The sequence below is a fragment of the Dendrobates tinctorius genome, unplaced genomic scaffold, assembly GCF_039654945.1.
Source record: "Dendrobates tinctorius isolate UK_male_01 unplaced genomic scaffold, ASM3965494v1 ptg000022l, whole genome shotgun sequence".
Classification (NCBI taxonomy): domain Eukaryota; kingdom Metazoa; phylum Chordata; class Amphibia; order Anura; family Dendrobatidae; genus Dendrobates; species Dendrobates tinctorius.
Window position 1 is genome coordinate 11,358,758 of NW_027361690.1, and position 19,306 is coordinate 11,378,063.

Below are 19,306 nucleotides of genomic sequence, written 5' to 3' on the forward strand. Positions count from 1 at the left end.
AGGCAGGATGATTGGGCGTCCTTACTGCCATGGGCGGAGTTCGCCTTGAACAACGCGGTAGCCGATTCCACCGGTCAGACCCCATTTCTCTTAAATTACGGTCAGCATCCACGCGTCCCCGTGCCCATGCCCGTGTCATCCACCGACTCTATGGTGGCAGACTGGGCGGTGGAGGCACGTGACATTTGGGACCGCACGCAGGATGCTATCCGGGCCTCCAAGGAGAGAATGAGGTCCTCCGCTGATACCCGCCGGCGCCCTGCTCTTTGCCCCTGGCGACTTAGTGTGGCTCTCTGCCCGTAACATCAGGCTGCGGGTGGAATCCGCTAAGTTCGCACCACGCTACATCGGTCCTTTCCTCGAGCAGATTAATCCTGTGGTCTACCGTCTAGCCCTTCCACCACACTTGGCTATCTCGGACACGTTTCATGTGTCTCTCCTCAAGCCAGTTCACATGTCCCGGTTTTCTGAGCCAGCTGCCAGAACATCAGATCTGTCGTCTGACGAGTTTGAGGTCAATGCCATCGTGGGATGCAAGGTGATGCGGGGCAAAAAGTTTTACTTGGTGGATTGGAAGGGTCATGGTCCAGAGGCCCGGACCTGGGAGCCGGTGGAGAATATCCACGCTCCTCTTCTCATTGCAGAGTTTGAGCGGAGCGAGGCTCAGAGAGGAGGGGGCCCTAGGAGGGGGGGTAATGTTAGGCGTCGGATTTCCGGCGCTGCACAGCGGGAATCCCGAGCCTCCCATTCCTCCCCAGCCGCAGAGGAGCTTGCTCAGCAAACTCGTCGGTCCTGGCGCTCTGTCCAGACCAGCTCCGTGGGTTTGCTTGCTGCTGCCACTCCTGGTTCAGCTTTGGCAATGCATGCTGCTCAGCAGCAAGATCCTCCAGGGACTAAGTCCTCAAGTCGGGCCACTGAGCATGCCTGTGGAGTGATCTCCCATTGGAGATCAAAGGTCATGTGCTCAGGTCCTGCTCGTGTTCGGATTGGCCCATCCGAGAAGCAAGGAGGATCACGGACGCCTGCGGCTATAAAAGGTTCGCATGGCCGCTCGGCCATGCGCTAAGATAGAATCAAATAGTTTTGTGTGTATGATGATGGATGCATGTATCTGGTGTCTGACTCATTATGAAACCCCTACCCTTTCATACGTCTGTTGTTAGGGTTTAGAGTCTGAGTCAGCGCCTGCTAGTGGCTAGCCTGTAGGCCACAGTGCATACCGGCCGTCTGCACACTTGCACACGCCATTTATTTGATCCCTGTTGGTATCGCAGTCGCGGTGCCGGGCGCTAGCGGTCTAGAGGGACTTCAGTCCTGCTGTCTAAGGGCTGAGTCCTGTGATGTTACGCTAGCGCTTACTCTGCCGAGCTCTGTGAGCGAAAACAGGCTACGGCATCTATTATTTGCGATAGTGCAGCTCTAAGTCATAAGAGTTTGCCTCGGTACACCTTGGGTGAGGTTAACCCCGTGTGTGCCGTTATCGCACCGCCATATCGCGTCCGCCATTACCGAGCAGCAGTTAACACCTCTGCACGGTGGACCTCGGGCTGCGAACGCACCTAAGCACCATCTTATTATTTGGTGTGTTCCGCCAGCCCTTAACACCCTCTGTGCGCTGCCAGTTGGCTGTGCCATCTGTTGCATCCTGACAGGATCTATTTGGGGGTTTGGGTAGGGGTAATTTTGAAATTGGTGGGGGTAGTCATGATAGGGCTGCCCTATTTGCCCATATTCCCCAATATGGCCATGTCTAACATACCCATGTTGGGGCCACCCTCCAACATTGGGTACGTTAAAGTGGCCATATTGGGCATGTGCGCCCTGGCCCATATATTGGACCTGTGGAGCCACATTGGGGATGTGTGCAGGCTGAGGCGGAGGTGTTGGCACCAGTGGAGGAGGAGGAGGAGGAACAGGTTCCAAGGATGGTTGACTTGTCACATCAAGTCCAACCAGCCTATCAATTTGATTTTCATCTGACAGCTGCCACCTTTCCAGAAACTGAAACACAGTGCGGGGATTATTGGGTGGTGTGCTGGCATCCAAAATGATTTGGAGAGCCCCTCTGGTACGCAGCCTGTACCCACAGGGAATTGCCCTCAAGTACTGTGCCAGACTGCGCCCATAAGCCTCCTCCCCATCATCATGAGCAGCTGTGGACAAGTAGTCCAAGACACCTCGGTCAACCTGCATCCTTGTTCCCAAAGGTGCTCCTTCTCTCCTGCGCCTGCCTCGTCGTGGTAGGGCAGAAGTCCCCCATAATAATGACTTCTCCCTGAGTCGCTGCTTCATCTATTTGCTTTATGAGGATATTCTCTGTTGCACTGTCTTCCCCTCCTATAAAAGGAATACCCTCCCCCCGTCCCTAGTTTAAACACTCCTCCAACCTTCTAGCCATTTTCTCCCCCAGCACAGCTGCACCCTCCCCATTGAGGTGCAGCCCGTCCCTAGCGTAGAACCTGTAGCCAACAGAGAAGTCGGCCCAGTTCTGCAGGAACCCAAACCCCTCCTTCCTACACCAATTCCTGAGCCACTTATTAACCTCCCTAATCTCCCGTTGCCTCTCTGGCGTGGCACGTGGTACAGGAAATATTTATAAAAAAAAAAAGTCCCCAGTCTCACTTTATGCCATTGCTGCGTGGGAAATTCCCATGCAGCAATGGCATAAAGTGAGACTAGGGACTTTTTTTTTTTTTTTAAAGTGGTGGAGGAATACAGTGCGGAAGGATACCTACCTTCCGTCATTGTATTCCTGGAGCTGGTAGAGAACGGTAGCATCAGCTGATGCTGCTGTTCTCCACGCAAGATGGACGTGGGACCCTCGTGGACTTCTGCGGATCGGGGTAAGTATATTGGTGTTTTTTTATTTTGATATTTATCCCTCAGGTGACAATGGCTTCGGGGATCAAAGTGACAAGTGACGGTAAGTATGTACTCTATGTTATATGTACTGTATGTCTATATGTATGTATTGTATGTAGTATATATGTATGTTGCATGCATGTAGTATATATGCAGTATATATGTAGTATGCATGTTGCATGCATGTGGTATGTATGTAGTATGTATGTAGCATGTATGTAGTATGTATGTTGCATGTATGTAGCATGTAGTGTGTATGTATGTAGCATGTATGTAGTATGTATGTAGCATGTAGTGTGTATGTTGCATGTATGTAGCATGTAGTATATATGTAGTATGTATGTTACATGTAGTATATATAGTAAATATGTAGTATGCATGTTGCATGCATGTAGTATATATGTATTATGTATGTAGTATGTATGTAGCATGTATGTAGTATGTAGCATGTATGTAGTATGTAGCATGCATGTAGTATGTAGCATGCATGTAGTATGCATGTTGCATGTAGTATATATGTAGTATGTATGTTACATGTAGTATATATGTAGTATGCATGTTGCATGCATGTAGTATATATGTATTATGTATGTTGCATGCATGTAGTATAAATGTATGTATGTTGCATGCATGTAGTATATATGTAGTATGTATGTAGGATGTATGTAGTATGTAGCATGTATGTAGCATGCATGTAGTATGTAGCATGTATGTAGTATGCATGTTGCATGTAGTATATATGTAGTATGCATGTTGTATGTATGTAGCATGTATGTAGCATGTAATTTTTTTTTTTTTTTTTACATTCAACACATTAGCTGGATGATGGGACTACTACTGTCCCATCATTGGCTAATGTGTCAATCACTGTCATGGTAGCAGGCATCGCCCGATGGGACTTGTAGTCCCATCGGACGATGCCTGCACAGATCCCCGGAGCCTGCACAGACCACTGGCAGGCCGGCACAGCCCCCCGGCAGGCCGGCACAGACCACCGGAGCCTGCACAGACCACCGGCAGGCCGGCACAGCCCCCCAGCAGGTCGGCACAGACCACCGGAGCCTGCACAGACCACAGGCAGGCCGGCACAGCCCCCCGGCAGGCCGGCACAGACCACCGGAGCCTGCACAGACCACCGGCAGGCCGGTACAGACCCCCGGACAGTCGGCACAGCCCCCCCGAAGGCCCGAACTGACGGCGCATCATGATGCGCACAGACAGCGCATCATGATGACGTCATTTCGGCAGCCAATCAGAGCCACTTTTGTGGCTCATTGCATTTTGGACTTCCGATTCCGGTATCCGATACGAAAAAAGTATCGGTACTCGGTATCGGAATTCCGATACGGCAAATATCGGCCGATACCTGATACTTGCGGTATCGGAAAGCTCAACACTACTTGTCACATCAGTCACTACAATGTGAAACAAAACACAGGATTTCCTAAGACCACACATATGGCTATGTTATCAACGGTTTACATATGCTTAGGCACACATTTTGAAACTTATATGAATATTTCTGATGGCTCGACACCAATACTACCAAAATAAGTAACAGGTTGAGGCCTACTACAAAAAAGGACCTTCTAAACAACCGAATTTCAAAGAAAATGTAGAAAAACCTGTGGCAATGATGCGAACATCTATTATATTTTGAGTCAAAAAACAAAAGATATATACTGGCTAAGATACGGGCAAAAAAACAAGGAGAGCACTGCATTTGGTGGCAGAACAATTAGCTAAGTATTTAAATTTTTAGGACCAAAAATTGACATGGGGCCACCAGTCAGGGAGCTGTAATTTAGATGTTGAAAATATGCACACATTAAATGGCGTAGAAATTTGGTACAGATATGTGAGCAATGATGTCACATCTTGTAACTTACACTGAGCATATTACATTAGGGTTTTTGATTATGTGTACACATTATTTAACTTACTAATTTGCTCCTGCTCCTCCCGAGGTCTTGCCGCATAGCCACTGATCATCTGGGCACAGATTCTTCTCCATGCTGCCTCCTTGCGTGTCCGGTCAGCATAGTGGGGATCTCTCTGGTCCCATAGTTCTGGCCTCTCCTGGACCAGAACTATCAGCATTTCCACATTGACTGGTGTGGACATGATGGTGGACTCCGTGGAGGCGTTCTTCCTGTTTTTTTTTATGCTGAAAGTGTAATTTGCATCCCAAAGCTTCCTGCCAATGCCTGATGCTATTTCCTGTTGACCAGGAGAAGTGTTGCGATTTAATCGCAAGTCACACATGTGGTCCGTTTTGAATCCGATTTTTAATCGCACCCATAGACTTGCACTGGCGAATCCGATCCGAAAATCGCTGACAATCACAGCATGCTGCGATTGTCTCGGTCCGAGGAACAGATCTGATAAAAAATCGGATGATTGGAGCTAAACCATAGAATAATATTGGGACGAAAGCAATGCGATTTTTTATCGCATTGCATTCGTCCGATTTATTCGCTAGTGTGACTCCGGCCTTAGGGTATGTGTTCAAGGTCCGGATATGCAGTGCTTTGGACGCAGTGGAAACCCGGCTCCGCCCAAAGCGCTGCCAACTTTTGTACGCGCAGTGATTCCGCATGTGTTCATTGGACACATGCGGAATCACCACATCCTATTCATAGACTGGGTAGATAAATAGATATGCTGCGGCCTATTAAGACGCGCCGCATGTCCGGTTATGCAGATCTGCCACCTGCGTCTTTGTACACATAGTGAAGATGGGATTTCATAACATTTGGACGCTGCGGGTTGGTGCTGCGGTTGTACGCAGTGTCCAATCCGCAGCAAATTCTGGAGGAATCCTGACCATGGAAACATACCCTAAGTCATTAGACTAGTCGAGAAGTCTCAAACACGCGGCCCGCAGGCCGCATGAGGCCCCTGAGGCAGTCATCTGCAGCCCGCGGTGCACCACATGTCTCACCCCCTGAGGCAGGTAGAAGGGGGAAGGCACGCAGCCATCCAGGAGCGCGCGATGGCTGTGTGTTCTATGTGCACAGGACCTGTAATGAGGTTACAGGAGGAGGAGGAGTCAGGGGGTCACATGATCAGGGGCCTCAGTATATGCAGAACACTGCTGTCTTTGTCTGTACTGGTTGTCATGGTGCTGGGTAAGTTTCTGTGTGGGGTCAGGAGGGGTTTACAGGGTGGATGTAGCAGAGCTGTGTGTATGAGGTGTACGGCGAGGAGCCGAGTGTGTATGAGGTGTACGGAGTGGAGCCGTGTGTGTACGAAGACCGAGGTGTACGGTGCGGAGCCGCGTGTGTATGTAAGGGGGTGGTATTTCTATGGACAAATTGCTAGAGCAATTGGACATTCCGATCTAACCTGCAATAAGACTGTTTTTGGTTTGTTCTGCCTGCTAGGAGAGGGGAGGGGCTGTGTTTCCAGGGAGTGTCCTGAGCGTGGAGTCTGAAGGAAGCTGGCGTGCTGGATTTTGTGAGGAGAAAAATGTGCAGCTTAGAACTGACTCAACCTGTGGGATTGTGTACCCTTCCGGGGATAACAAGGGTGTTTTTTCCTGTGTTATTGCGAGGAGTCACGAAGATAAACAAGGAAGGAACAGGCTCGGGATCTTCACACAAGGACAAGACCACATTGCACAGAGCTTGCAACACCAACTTCCCCGTGAGTGTTAACCCCGTGTGCGCACATGTTTAGGGCTTAGGATAGGCTGCAATAGACAGAGCACGGTAGCCGTGCGGCCGACGTAGCAGCGGTCAGTCAGGCTAGAGTTAGAGTAGCAGCATACTGTATTTTATTGCATTGTTTTGCTTTTTTGAAAAATACACTGATCTGTAATAGTTGGTGCTCCATGCCATTTGTACGGCCCAGCTAGAGAATATCACTTTTGTAAATTGTTTTATGTCATTGCATACCCCTGTTTACTCTTTCCTAACACTGCATTCCTTGCCTGTAAATAAATTAACCCTTTGTTGCTTGCACCTCATCTTGTGTACCGTAGTCTCTCTGCATTGTGGTGGTCCCACGGCCATCACTTCATGTATGAGGTGTACGGAGCAGAGCCGCATGTGTACGAGGTGTATGGAGCGGAGCCAGCCGTGTGTGTATGAGGTGAATGGAGCGAAGCCGCGTGTGTACGAGGTGTGCGGAGTGGAGCCGTGTGTGTATGAGGTGTATGGAGCGGAGCCGTTTGTGTACAAGGACGGAGGTGTACGGAGCGGAGCCGCGTGTGTACGAGGTGTACGGAGCAGAGCCGCATGTGTACGAGGTGTACGGAGCGGAGCCGCGTGTGTACGAGGTGTACGGAGCAGAGCCGCATGTGTACGAGGTGTACGGAGCGGAGCCGCGTGTGTACGAGGCGTACGGAGCGGAGCCGCGTGTGTACGAGGCGTACGGAGCAGAGCCGCGTGTGTGCGAGGCGTACGGAGCGGAGCCGCGCGTGTACGAGGTGTACAGAGCGGAGCCACGGGTGTACGAGGTGTACGGAGCGGAGCCGCGTGTGTATGAGGTGTATGGAGCGGAGCCGTGTGTGTACAAGGACCGAGGAGTAGGGAGCGGAGCCATGTGTGTACGGAGTGGAGTCGTGTGTGTACAAGGTGTACGGAGCGGAGCCGCATGTTTACGAGGTGTAAGGAGTGGAGCCGTGTGTGTATAAGGTGTATGGAGCGGAGACGTGTGTGTACAAGGACCGAGGTGTAGGGAGCGAAGCCATGTATGTACGGAGCGGAGTCGCGTGTGTATGAGGTGTACGGAGCGGAGCCGCGTGTGTACGAGGTGTACGGAGCGGAGCCGCGTGTGTACGAGGTGTACGGAGCGGAGCCGCATGTGTACGAGGTGTACGGAGCGGAGCCGCATGTGTACAAGGTGTACGGAGCGGAGCCACGTGTGTACGAGGTGTACGGAGCGGAGCCGTGTGTGTATGAGTAGTATGGAGCGGAGTTGTGTGTGTACAAGGACCGAGGTGTAGGGAGCGGAGCCATGTGTGTACGGAGCAGAGCAGTGTGTGTACGAGGTGTACGGAGCAGAGCCCCGTGTGTACGAGGTGTAGGGAGCGGAGCCATGTGTGTACGGAGTGGAGTCGTGTGTATATGAAGTGTATATCGTGCACAGTCTAGGAGTATTTTTCTGTGTCAGCACTGGGAACAGGTGGTTATGTAACTGCAAGTTTGCAATATGCATACTCTCAGACACATCCAACTAGACTGTTTCTGGCCTTACTCAATACTCTTGCATTGAATAAGGCTGTGCCTATCTAGTCGGATTGTGGCCAGGAGTATACATATTGCATACTTGTGGGCCATTGACCACCTGCTGCCAGCACCATAGAATCCTTGCAGTGAGCAGTGCAAGCAATGTGAGGATTCACAAGTCTACAGTCACATCGAGTTTTTTTTCTTATCAGCCATTTTATAAAAAATCCCTGTGCACTATTCAGCAAAATAAGCAATAATTTAATGAAATTAATAAATCTAAGCATCTCAATACATACTGTACAAAGGCAGAAATCCCAGCACAATAAAGTCCTCATCTACTTTCGACACTGTTGACCACCATCTCCTACTCTCTAGGCTCCAGTCACTAGGCATTAAGGCTCGCTCCTGGTTCTCTTCCTATCTTTCTGACCGCTCCTTCAGTGTTCTGTTCTCTGGCTCCACGTCATCTCCTCTTCCTCTCGCTCTTCTCTCTCTACACATGCCCAATTGGACAGACCATCAGCAGGTTTGGCTTTTAGTATCATCTTTATGCTGATGACACACAACTATATATGTCATTTCCTGACCTTACCCCCGCTGTACTACAGAACGCCCTGCGTTCTGTAGTACAGCGGGGGTAAGGTCAGGAAATGACGTATATAGTGACTGTCTGTCACTATATAGTGACTGTCTGTCCGCAGTCTCCAACATCATGTCCGCTCCCTATCTGAAACTCAACCTCTTCAAAACTGAACTTCTTCTGCTCCCGCCGTCTACTAACCTCCCTAAATCTGACATTTCCCTCTCCGTGGGTGGCACCACAATAACACCCCAGCAGCAGGCGCACTGTCTGGGTGTTATGTTTGACACCAATCTCTCCTTCACATCCCATATACAATTTCTTGCCCGCTCTTGCCACTTACACCTAAAGAACATCTCTAAAATCCGCCCTTTTCTCACCATGGAAACAACAAAAATCCTCACTGTAGCATTGATCCACTCCCACCTGGATTACTGCAATGCTCTATTAATTGGCCTCCCCGTTACTCGACTATCCCCTCTCCAGTCCATACTTAATGCAGCAGCCAGGGTCATCTATCTGACTAATCGGTACTCGGACACGTCCGCTCTTTGCCAGTCCTTACATTAGCTGCCCATTCATCATAGGATCCAATTCAAAGTACTTGTTCTCCCACAAAAAAGCTCTCCTGAGTGTGGCACCCCCCTACATCTCCTCCCTCATTTCTGTCTATCGGCCTAACCATCCGCTGCACTCTGCAAAAGACTTTCGACTAACCTCTGCACTAATCCGTACCTCCCACTCCCGACTCCAAGACTTCTCCCGTGCTGCGCCACTCCTCTGGAATGCTCTACCCCAAGAAATTAGGACTAGCCACAATTTGCATAGTTTCAGGTGCTCCCTCAAAACACATTTGTTCATAGCGGCCTATCATGTTCACTAATCAAAGTCATTCTATGTGTAAGTGTGCATGTGTAGCCCATTCACTATCTCCATCCATCCCTCACTCCCTCAAGATGGCTGGACCATCATTGTAAATACACACGTGTACTTTGTATCTCCCTCACCTCATTGTAGATTGTAAGCTCTCACGAGCAGGGTCGTCTTATTTTGCTTTAATTATTATATTGTTAACGTTGTTACTTATGACTTGTGTTTTGAAACTGTTAAACTGTAAAGCGCTGCGGAATATGTTGGCGCTATATAAAATAAAGATTATTATTATTTATTATCTACGATAGATAGCTGCATGCTGAACAATAGTTCGCCCAATCCTTCATCTGACAATTGGCTCTCCCAACTCCCTCACACACAAGAAGACTGTTCTCTTTGAGAGACCTGCAACCAGACTTCTTTGTCTGCGATTCAGAGGCATCAAAAGGATCAGTGGTAGGGTCGGACTGGGGCGGCTGGGCCTTACCAGGGGAATGGACTCTAGGGGCCCACCCTACAGCTTTATGCAAATATCTGTCAGTCGTTATCCCCATTATAGTGGAGCATCGGCTGTAAATCACAGGTGGCTCCTGCACATGTACGGTGCGCACCCATACCTGGGATGTATAATTACAGAAGTTTACATTAATGGGGTTCTTTGGTTAAAACAAGTTATTACCGATTCATGGGCTCCACAGGACCATTAGAAACTGCACCGATCGGAAGAATGAGGAAGTTTTATCATTGATAGGACACTTATCCCCATTTTAAATTGGAGTGACAGGTGGGATATCTGAAAGCAGCTTCATTCATTCTTTGGGGCTTCTAGAAAAAAACAGGTGCAGCCACTGAGAGAATGAATGTATCAGTGGTCAAGTTGAACATGCCATTCCAGTCTAGACATCCAGGCCTCTCTTGAACCCCTCGACTGAGTTCGCCATCACCACCTCCTCAGGCATCAGGCAAAGAATTCCAGATTCTCAGTGCTCTAATAGTAAAGAAACCTCTTCTATGTTGGTGGAAAAACCTTCTGTTCTCCAGACGCAGAGAATGCCCCCTTGTGATCGTCACCTTTCTTGGTATAAACAGATCCTCGGAGAGATATTTGTATTGTCCCCTTATATACTTATATATGGTTATTAGATCGCCACTCAGTCGTCTATTTTCTAGACCAGATAATCCTAATTTTGCTAATCTCTCTGGGTATTCTAGTTCCCCAATCCCCTTTATTAATTTTGTTGCCCTCCTTTGTACTCGCTCTAGTTCCATTATATCCTTCCTGAGCACTGGTGCCCCAAACTGTACACAGTACTCCATGTGCGGTCTAACCAGGGATTTGTACAGAGGCAGTATAACACTCTCATCATGTGTATCCAGGCCTCTTTTAGTGCACCCCGTGATCCTGTTTGCCTTGGCAGCCGCTGCTTGGCCCTGGCTGCTCCAGGTAAGTTTATCATTAACTAGGATCCCCAAGTCCTTCTCCATGTCTGATTTACCCAGTGGTTTCTCATTCAGTGTGTAATGGTGATATTGATTCCTTCTTCCCTTGTGTATAACCGTACATTTATTATTGTTAAACCGCATCTGCCACCTTTCGGCCCAAGTTTTCAACTTATCCATCTGTAGCAGAATATTACCTTCTTTTGTAATGACTGCTTTGCACAGTTTTGTATCATCTGCAAATATCGATATTTTACTATGTAAACCTTCTACCAGATCGTTAATAAATATGTTGAAGAGAATAGGTCCCAACTCCGACCCTTAGAGAATATACCATTTATAACCACCATCTGATTTCTATCACTCAGCCAGTTACCGTATTTTCCGCTTTGTAAGATGCACTTTTTTCCCCCAAACTTGGGGGGAAAATGGGGGTGCGTCTTACAAAGCGGACATGCCTTACCGGGTGTAGGCCGCAGGGGTGTCCGGGTGTCCGTCGGTGCTGTGGGTGTCTTCGGGTGCCCAGCCGTGTCTTCACGTGCCCAGCGGTGTCTCCGGTACCCATCCCGGGGCTCTGCCGACATTTTACAACAGGCCAGAGCCCCGGGCTCTCTCTCGGTTCTCTCTGTATTGACACTGGCAATATGGTGGCCGCCGGGGACGGCGCATGCGCTGATGGTGATCTTGGGACTGAGATCTCGAGAGATGAGATTTCTGAGATCTCATCTCTCGAGATCTCAGTCCTGAGATCACCATCAGCGCAAGCGCCGCCCCCGGCGGCGACCACCATATTGCCGGAGTCAATACAGAGGGAAGCGAGAGAGAGCCCTGGGGCTCTGGCCTGTTGCAAAATGTCGGCAGAGCCCCGGGATGGGAACCAGAGACACCAATGCGCAAGTGGAGACATGGCTGGGCACCCGGAGACACCCACAGCACCGACGAACACCCGGAGACACCCGGACACCCCTGCGGCCTACACCTGGTAAATGTCGGCAGAGCCCCGGGCTGCTGCACAGACCCCCCTGGCAGCAGCACGGACCCCCCTGGCAGCAGCACAAGCCCCCCTTGCAGCAGCACAAGCCCCCCTGGCAGCAGCACAAGCCCCCCTGGCAGCAGCACAGACCTCCTGGCAGCAACACAGACCCCCTGGCAGCAGCACAAGACCCCCTGGCAGCAGCACAAGACCCCCTGGCAGCACGTTGCACATCGGAGCACCCTGTCATCCCTTCCTGCGGCCTGTAGTATCACCCCACTCCTGCCTCCTCCAGCAGCGACCCTGGGACCCCGCTTCACCGCAGCCACCACCCCCGGTAAGCAATAAGACGCATGGATTATAAGTAGCACCACCATTTTATTAAAAAAATATTTTTTTCTTATTTTCTCCTCAAAATTTGGAGTGCGTCTTATAATCTGGAGCATCTTATAAAGCGAAAAATACGGTATTTGCCGATTTACACATATTTTCCCCCAGATCCAGCATTCTCATTTTGTGTACCAACCTCTTGTGTGGCACGGTATCAAATGCTTTGGAAAAATCAAGATACCACGTCCAATGACTCAGCTTGGTCCATTCTAGCTTACCTCTTCACAAAAACTCATTAAATTGGTTTGACAGGAGTGATTCCTCATAAACCCATGCTGGATATGGGGTTAAACAGTTATTCTCATTGAGATAGTCCAGAATAACATACCTCAGAAACCCTACAAATATTTTGCCAACAAAAGAGGCTAGAGTTACTGGTCTATAATTTCCAGGTTCATTTTTAGAGCCCTTTTTGAATATTGGTATCTGCTATGCGCTAGTCCTGTGGAACAGACCGCATTGCTATAGAGTCCCTAAATATAAGAAATAATGGTTTGTCAATTACATTACTTACTTAGTTTCCATCTAGAATCCTATTGTAAAAGCAGACAATTGTCTAGTCACACTTTGAATGCTTATGTTTTTTTCACATGTGCTGTATCATGTGATACCCGACTGAACTCTGACACTTCTGCCATGTGGTTCAGTTGGCGCTCACATTCAAAAAATTAACCTATTTAAACGGTATCCCTGCATTCTCTGTATACATGTGGTCAATCCTGAGGAAGAAGTCATTTTGTACTTGGAAATGCGTTGAATAAACCACTACCTTTTTCACTCATTAAACCGGCGTGTACGTCTCTGCAGCTGTTTCTTTACTATTTGTGGACCAAAAAAACAATTTTACTGTACAGCTGTGTCTATACTAGTAGTGTGCCTAAAAAAGAAATGTTCTTTGCAGCCGTCTCTTTGAAATTTGTACATACAATCTCTTTTTGTTGAAGTTAACAAATAGAGGTATAACATAAACAAGTTGTAATAAAAAATTTGGACATAAAAGACCAACGTAACCTTTCTGTTATTGAGGCTTCAACTATAACTTTATATATATAATGATATCAACATGCTTCAATACAGCAAAGTGGGAACCATTATAGGTTCTCAAAACAAAAACAAAAAGGGAGGGGAAATATATGAACCAAAAAGAATAAAAAAGAAAGGGGATAAAACCACACAAGTAGCTCACTTTATATCCCAGTGTGCAGCAGCCAGCACCAATCCAAGTCTGACCCAATGGGTCACCCACCTCTTACTGAAATAATCTATGAAAATCTGATGAATCTTGAAACAGAATCCATACACTTCAAATTCTCCTGAATTATCAGAAGACCCAAATTGAGCAGCAGAAATTTCTTTCATTCCACAAATATTAACCATTTAATTGTACCAATCTGTAATATTAGAGATGATTTCCAATAAGGCCTGTTTCACACATCAGTGGCTCCGATACGTGTAGTGACAGTTTTCTCATGTACCGTAGACACTGACACAAATGAATGGGTTTATGCAGATGTCAGCGTTTCACGGACCGTGTGTCCGTGTGCAAAACACGCAGACATGTACGTTTTGACACGGACATTAAGGCCGCAAAACGTGCAGCGCACGTACATACAGAGAACAGTGTACACTGTCCTCTGTGAGCTCGGACAGCCGCCGGGGAAGAAGCAGGTACTGTTAGAGCTGTTCCTCTGCATGTCGTGCTGAACGTGGCTGTCATTCTTCCTGCTCTGCCGGCAATAGCACGAGCAGGGAAGAATGAATGAAAAAAAAGCGACGTGGGGTCCCCCTTATATTTTGAACACACCCGGCAAAATTAACAGATGCGGGCTGCTATTCTCAGGCTGGTAAGGGGCCATGAATATGGGCACCCCCAGCCTAAAAACAGCAAACTGCAGCTGTCCAGAAAGGCACATCTATTAGATGGCAAAGTACTGACAGCTTCAGCACACACCTATACCACATTGTACGGCCGAGATGTCAATAACTGCATCCCAGACACACTGAGGGGTGGAACTATGACAGTACCCCCTCTTCTAGGGGTGCCACCGGACCCCCAGGCTTCCCAGGAAATTTTAGATGGAAGGCTCTAACTAACCGATCGGCCTTTGCATCTCGAGAAGGGATCCAGGATCTCTCCTCTGGTCCGTATCCCCTCCAGTGGATGAGGTACTGGAAGGAATTATGGACTCTCTGAGAATCCACAGCCTTCTGAACCTCATACTCCAGTCCACCGTCTACTGAAAGTGGAGGAGGCAGGGATGAGGGGGATAACGCAGAAAGGACATACTCCTTTAATAGTGATTTATGGAATATGTTAGGGATGAAGGAAGCTTTAATCTAAATGCCACAGGATTTACCATCTCTAGGATCTCAAATGGACCAATAAACTTTGGACACAACTTTGCAGATGGCACTTTAAATTAAATATTTCTGGAAGACAACCAAACCTTAGCCCCAATCTTAAAATCTGGACTCACCGAACGTCTTCTATCAGCCTTTCATTTTTGCGAATCTGGGTAGTCCCATTATTCTTTTGAACCTCCCTCCAGACACCCCCAAGGCTCTGCACAGCAATGTTCGCCCCAGGGCATTCAGAACTAATCCTAGAATATTCACCAAAATGGGGATGAAAACCATAATTACAGAAGAACGGTGAGGTTCCGGTAGATTGATTTACTCGACTGTTAAAAGTAAACTGAGCCAGGGTCTGTTCTTCACAAGTACCCAGGTTGCAAAAGAACTGAATAAGATCAAAGTTTTGAAGGCTGCAGGTCCTGACGGTATCAGTGCAAGGCTAATCAAAACCTGCGGGCACCAGCTGAGTGAGATCATTACATATCTGTTCAAAATGAGCCTGAGAATGGGTATAGTACAACTGTGGAAATTATCGTGTGTGGTACCAGTTCCGAAGAAACCTTATCCGAAAGACCTTAATGACTATAGACCTGTAGCATTGACATCACACCTGATGAAGGTATTAGAGAGATTGGTTCTCACACGTCTCCATCCTCTAGTGAGCTCGGATATGGACCCTCTCCAGTTTGCCTACAGGCCGGGCATTGGTGTGGATGATGCCATTATCCACCTTCTAGATAGGACTCTCTCTCACCTGGAGAAACCTGGGAACACTGTGAGAATAATGTTCTTCGATTTCTCTAGTGCTTTTAACACCATACAGCCAGGTCTACTGAGAGACAAGCTGGGCCTTGTTGGTGTGGACCTCCAACTCTCCACCTGGATCCTTAACTACCTCACAAACCGACCTCAGTTTGTAAAGGTTCGGGACAGTGTGTCAGACAAAGTAATCTGCAATACAGGGGCACCTCAAGGTACAGTTCTTGCCCCTTTTCTCTTCACACTGTACACTGCGGATTTTAGATACAACTCATCTAGCTGCTACTTGAAGAAGTATTCTGATGACTCTGCAATAGTAGGCCTCATCACAGGAGGAGATGAAAGAGAGTACAGAGATACTAACCAAGCTTTTGTGGAGTGGTGTCAGAGGAACCACCTTAGGATTAATTCCGGGAAGACCAAGGAATTGGTGGTGGACTTTCGCAAGGGCAAAAATCCATCAGTAGTGGTGAACATTCAGGGAAATGACATTGAGATAGTCGACACCTATAAGTACCTTGGTGTGATCCTCAATAATAAGCTTGACTGGGCCCATCACTTGGATGGAGTGTACAGGAAGGGCCAAAGCAGGCTTTATCTGCTCAGAAGGCTGAGAGCCTTCGGAGTTAGAGGGGCACTCCTTGCATCCTTCTTCAACTCTGTTGTGGCATCAGTCATCTTCTTTGGTGTGGCGTGCTGGGGTAGTGGCATATCAACCAGGGACAGGAATAGGCTGGACAAACTGATTAGAAGGGCCAGCTCTGTCCTGGGATGCCCCCTTGACCCAGTTCAGGAAGTAGGCGACAGGAGGATACTGGCCAAGGTGAGCTACATGGTGCAGAATGATTCCCAGCCCATGCATGAGACCGTGACAAAGATGTGCAGTACTGTGAGTGACCGGCTACTTCATCCTAAATGTGAGAGGGAGCGCTATCGAAAGTCCTTCCTTCCTGCTGCAGTTAGGCTGTATAACCAGCACTGTCCAAAACGGAGAACGACCCAAACAGAGAACTGATAGATCCAAAGTTGTGACAGTCCGGTTACATGTTTTTTTTTTTTTTCGTATATGTACCTACCTACTGTCAATGTAATGCATTTATGCATCTATATGTGTACTTGTTCCTGCCTTGCTGCTGTAATGCTCTGAATTTCCCCATGGTGGGACGATTAAAGGATCATCTTATCTTATCTTATCTTAAACTCAGCGAGAGGTAAAAACAAAGACCAGTCCTCCTGCCGCGCTGCCTCAAAACCCCTTAAAATTTGTTCCAATGATTGATTTGTCCTCTCAGTCTGACCATTGGTTTCAGGGTGATAAGCAGATGAAAATGACAAGTCAATCCCTAGTTTATTGGAAAAAGCTCTCCAAAATTTAGAGACATATTGTACTCCCCTATCAGACACCATGTTCAGAGGCATCCCATGTGACCTTACAATATGAGAAAAAGCAATCTGGAAAGTGTCTCTGCATTAGTTAATTCTGACAAGGGAACAAAATGAGCTTGTTTACTGAATCGATCAACTACCACACAAATAGCAGTCTTCCCATCAGACAGAGGCAAATCTGTAATGAAATCCATGGACAAATGAGTCCATGGTCTTTCTGGAATAGGCAATGGATCCAATTCCCCAACCGGCCAGCCATGACCAACTTTGGGGCGTGCACAGACTTCACAAGCAGTTACAAAATCTTTTAATAACATTATGCATGGACAGCCACCAAAAACATCTAGCAATGGCTTTCCTTTTGGCAGTAACCCTAGGATGGCCACTTAAAATGGAATCATGAATTTCCTGTAACAATTTTATGTGCAAGAAGAGTTGCATCCAGCGACCACAGGAGATATGATTCTTAAAACTTAACGTTTATTTAGCCATCATATAGATATGCAGAAAAGAATGAATGAATGAATGAATGAATCCCACATGTTTCCACCTACACGGTCTTAATCATGGATCCATGATTAAGACTGTGTAGGTTGAAACATGTAGGATTCGTTCCCTGCACTGGGATTGCTCTTTTCTGCATATCTGTGCTTTTCAATATGATGGCTAAATAAGCGTCAAGTTTTAAGAATCATATCTCCTGTGGTCACTGGATACAAATCTTCTTGAACATTGGATTTCCTTCCCGGCGGGACCAGGGCGGCTCCATGCGCCGATGACCAGCCAAGGAACCAGTACATAATGGGTTGAGCTGAACATTCTTTCTTCTATATACACACAATTTTAGGTTCACAGGCACAAATAATTTTGACCCTGGGGAAGTGGAAGGAGCCAACAACTGGGCTTTACGAATATCCTCTTCCGGCTCTGAGGTTACCATAAACACCACAATACCCTGAGGAATAATGGAGGATAGAGGTTCTGGAGGAGAAATGGAATCTAGACTATGAGATAAAGCATTAGTTTTCACATTCTTAGATTGTGGCCTGGATGTAACAGAAAAATTAAACCAAGAGAAAAACAAGGACCATCTGGCCTGTCTAGGACTTAAACTTTTAGCGATTCAATGTAAGCTAAATTCTTGTGATCTGTTATCACCATAATTGGATGAACCGACCACTCCAAAAAATGCCTCCATTCCTCAAAGGTCAATTTGACATCAAGTAACTCTGGATTCCCAACATCATGATTTTTCTCCACCGGTAGAAATTTTTTTTAGAAAGAAAAGAAAATGGACACAGGTTAGTTAGAGTTTTGTGCCCCTGCGATAAGACTGAATCATAGAATCATAGAATCGTAGAGTTGGAAGGGACCTCCTGGGCCATCTGGTCCAACCCCCTGCTCAAAGCAGGATTCGCTAAATCATCCCAGTCAGATGTCTGTCCAGCCTCTGTTTGAAGACTTCTATTATAGAATCATAGAATCGTAGAGTTGGAAGGGACCTCCTGGGCCATCTGCTACCCACTCCAATCTCTGAAGCATCCACCTCCACAATAAATGGTTCTTGAAGATTAGGTTGGAACAGAATGGGTGCGGACATAAAATACTCTTTCAATATTTCAAAAGCACTGATTTCACCCGGCGACCAAACCTTGAGATTCGCCCCCTTACGTGTAAGGTCAGTAAGTGGTTTAGCAATCCGTGAAAACCCCTTAATAAATTTTCTATAATAGTTGGTGAAGCCCAGAAAACGCTGCAAAGCCTTAAGATCACGAGGTTGTACCCAATCAATTATGCCCTGCACTTTCCCAGGTTCCATCTTAAACCCTTCTGCTGACAAGATAAAGCCCAAGAAAGAGATTTCCTGCACAGAAAAAAACACATTTCTCTAATTTAGCAAACAGAGATCCTCCCTCAATCTCTGTAACACAACACGGACTTGATCCTGGTGAGTGTACAAGTCTGGCGAGAAAATTAGTGTCATCGAGGTAAATCACAAAAACATCTTCCAATGCAATCAGACAAAATATCATTCATAAAATTTTGAAACACAGCAGGTACATTAGATAATCCGAAAGGCAATGCAAGGTTTTCAAACAGACCCTCAGACGTTAAAAATTCTGTTTCCACTCATCACCTTTACGGATGCGTGTCAAATTGTAAGCCCCTCTAAGATCAAGTTTAGAAAACACCCTGACCCCCAGAAGCTGATTATATAGGTTAGGGATGAGTCGAAGTGGGTAACTATTTTTAACCATGATCTTATTTAGTTCTTGGAAATCAAGGTAAGGACGGAGACCCCCATCTTTCTTTTTAACAAAGAAAAATCCAGCAGCTATAGGGGAGGAGGAAGGATGGATATGACCCTTCCATAAAGTTTCTTTAACATATTCTTTCATGGCGGTCCATTCAGGCCCCGACAAATTGTAAAGACGATCTTTTGGCAACTTGGCACTAGGAATAAGATCAACAGCACAATCATAGGGATGATGGGGATGAAATATCTCCACC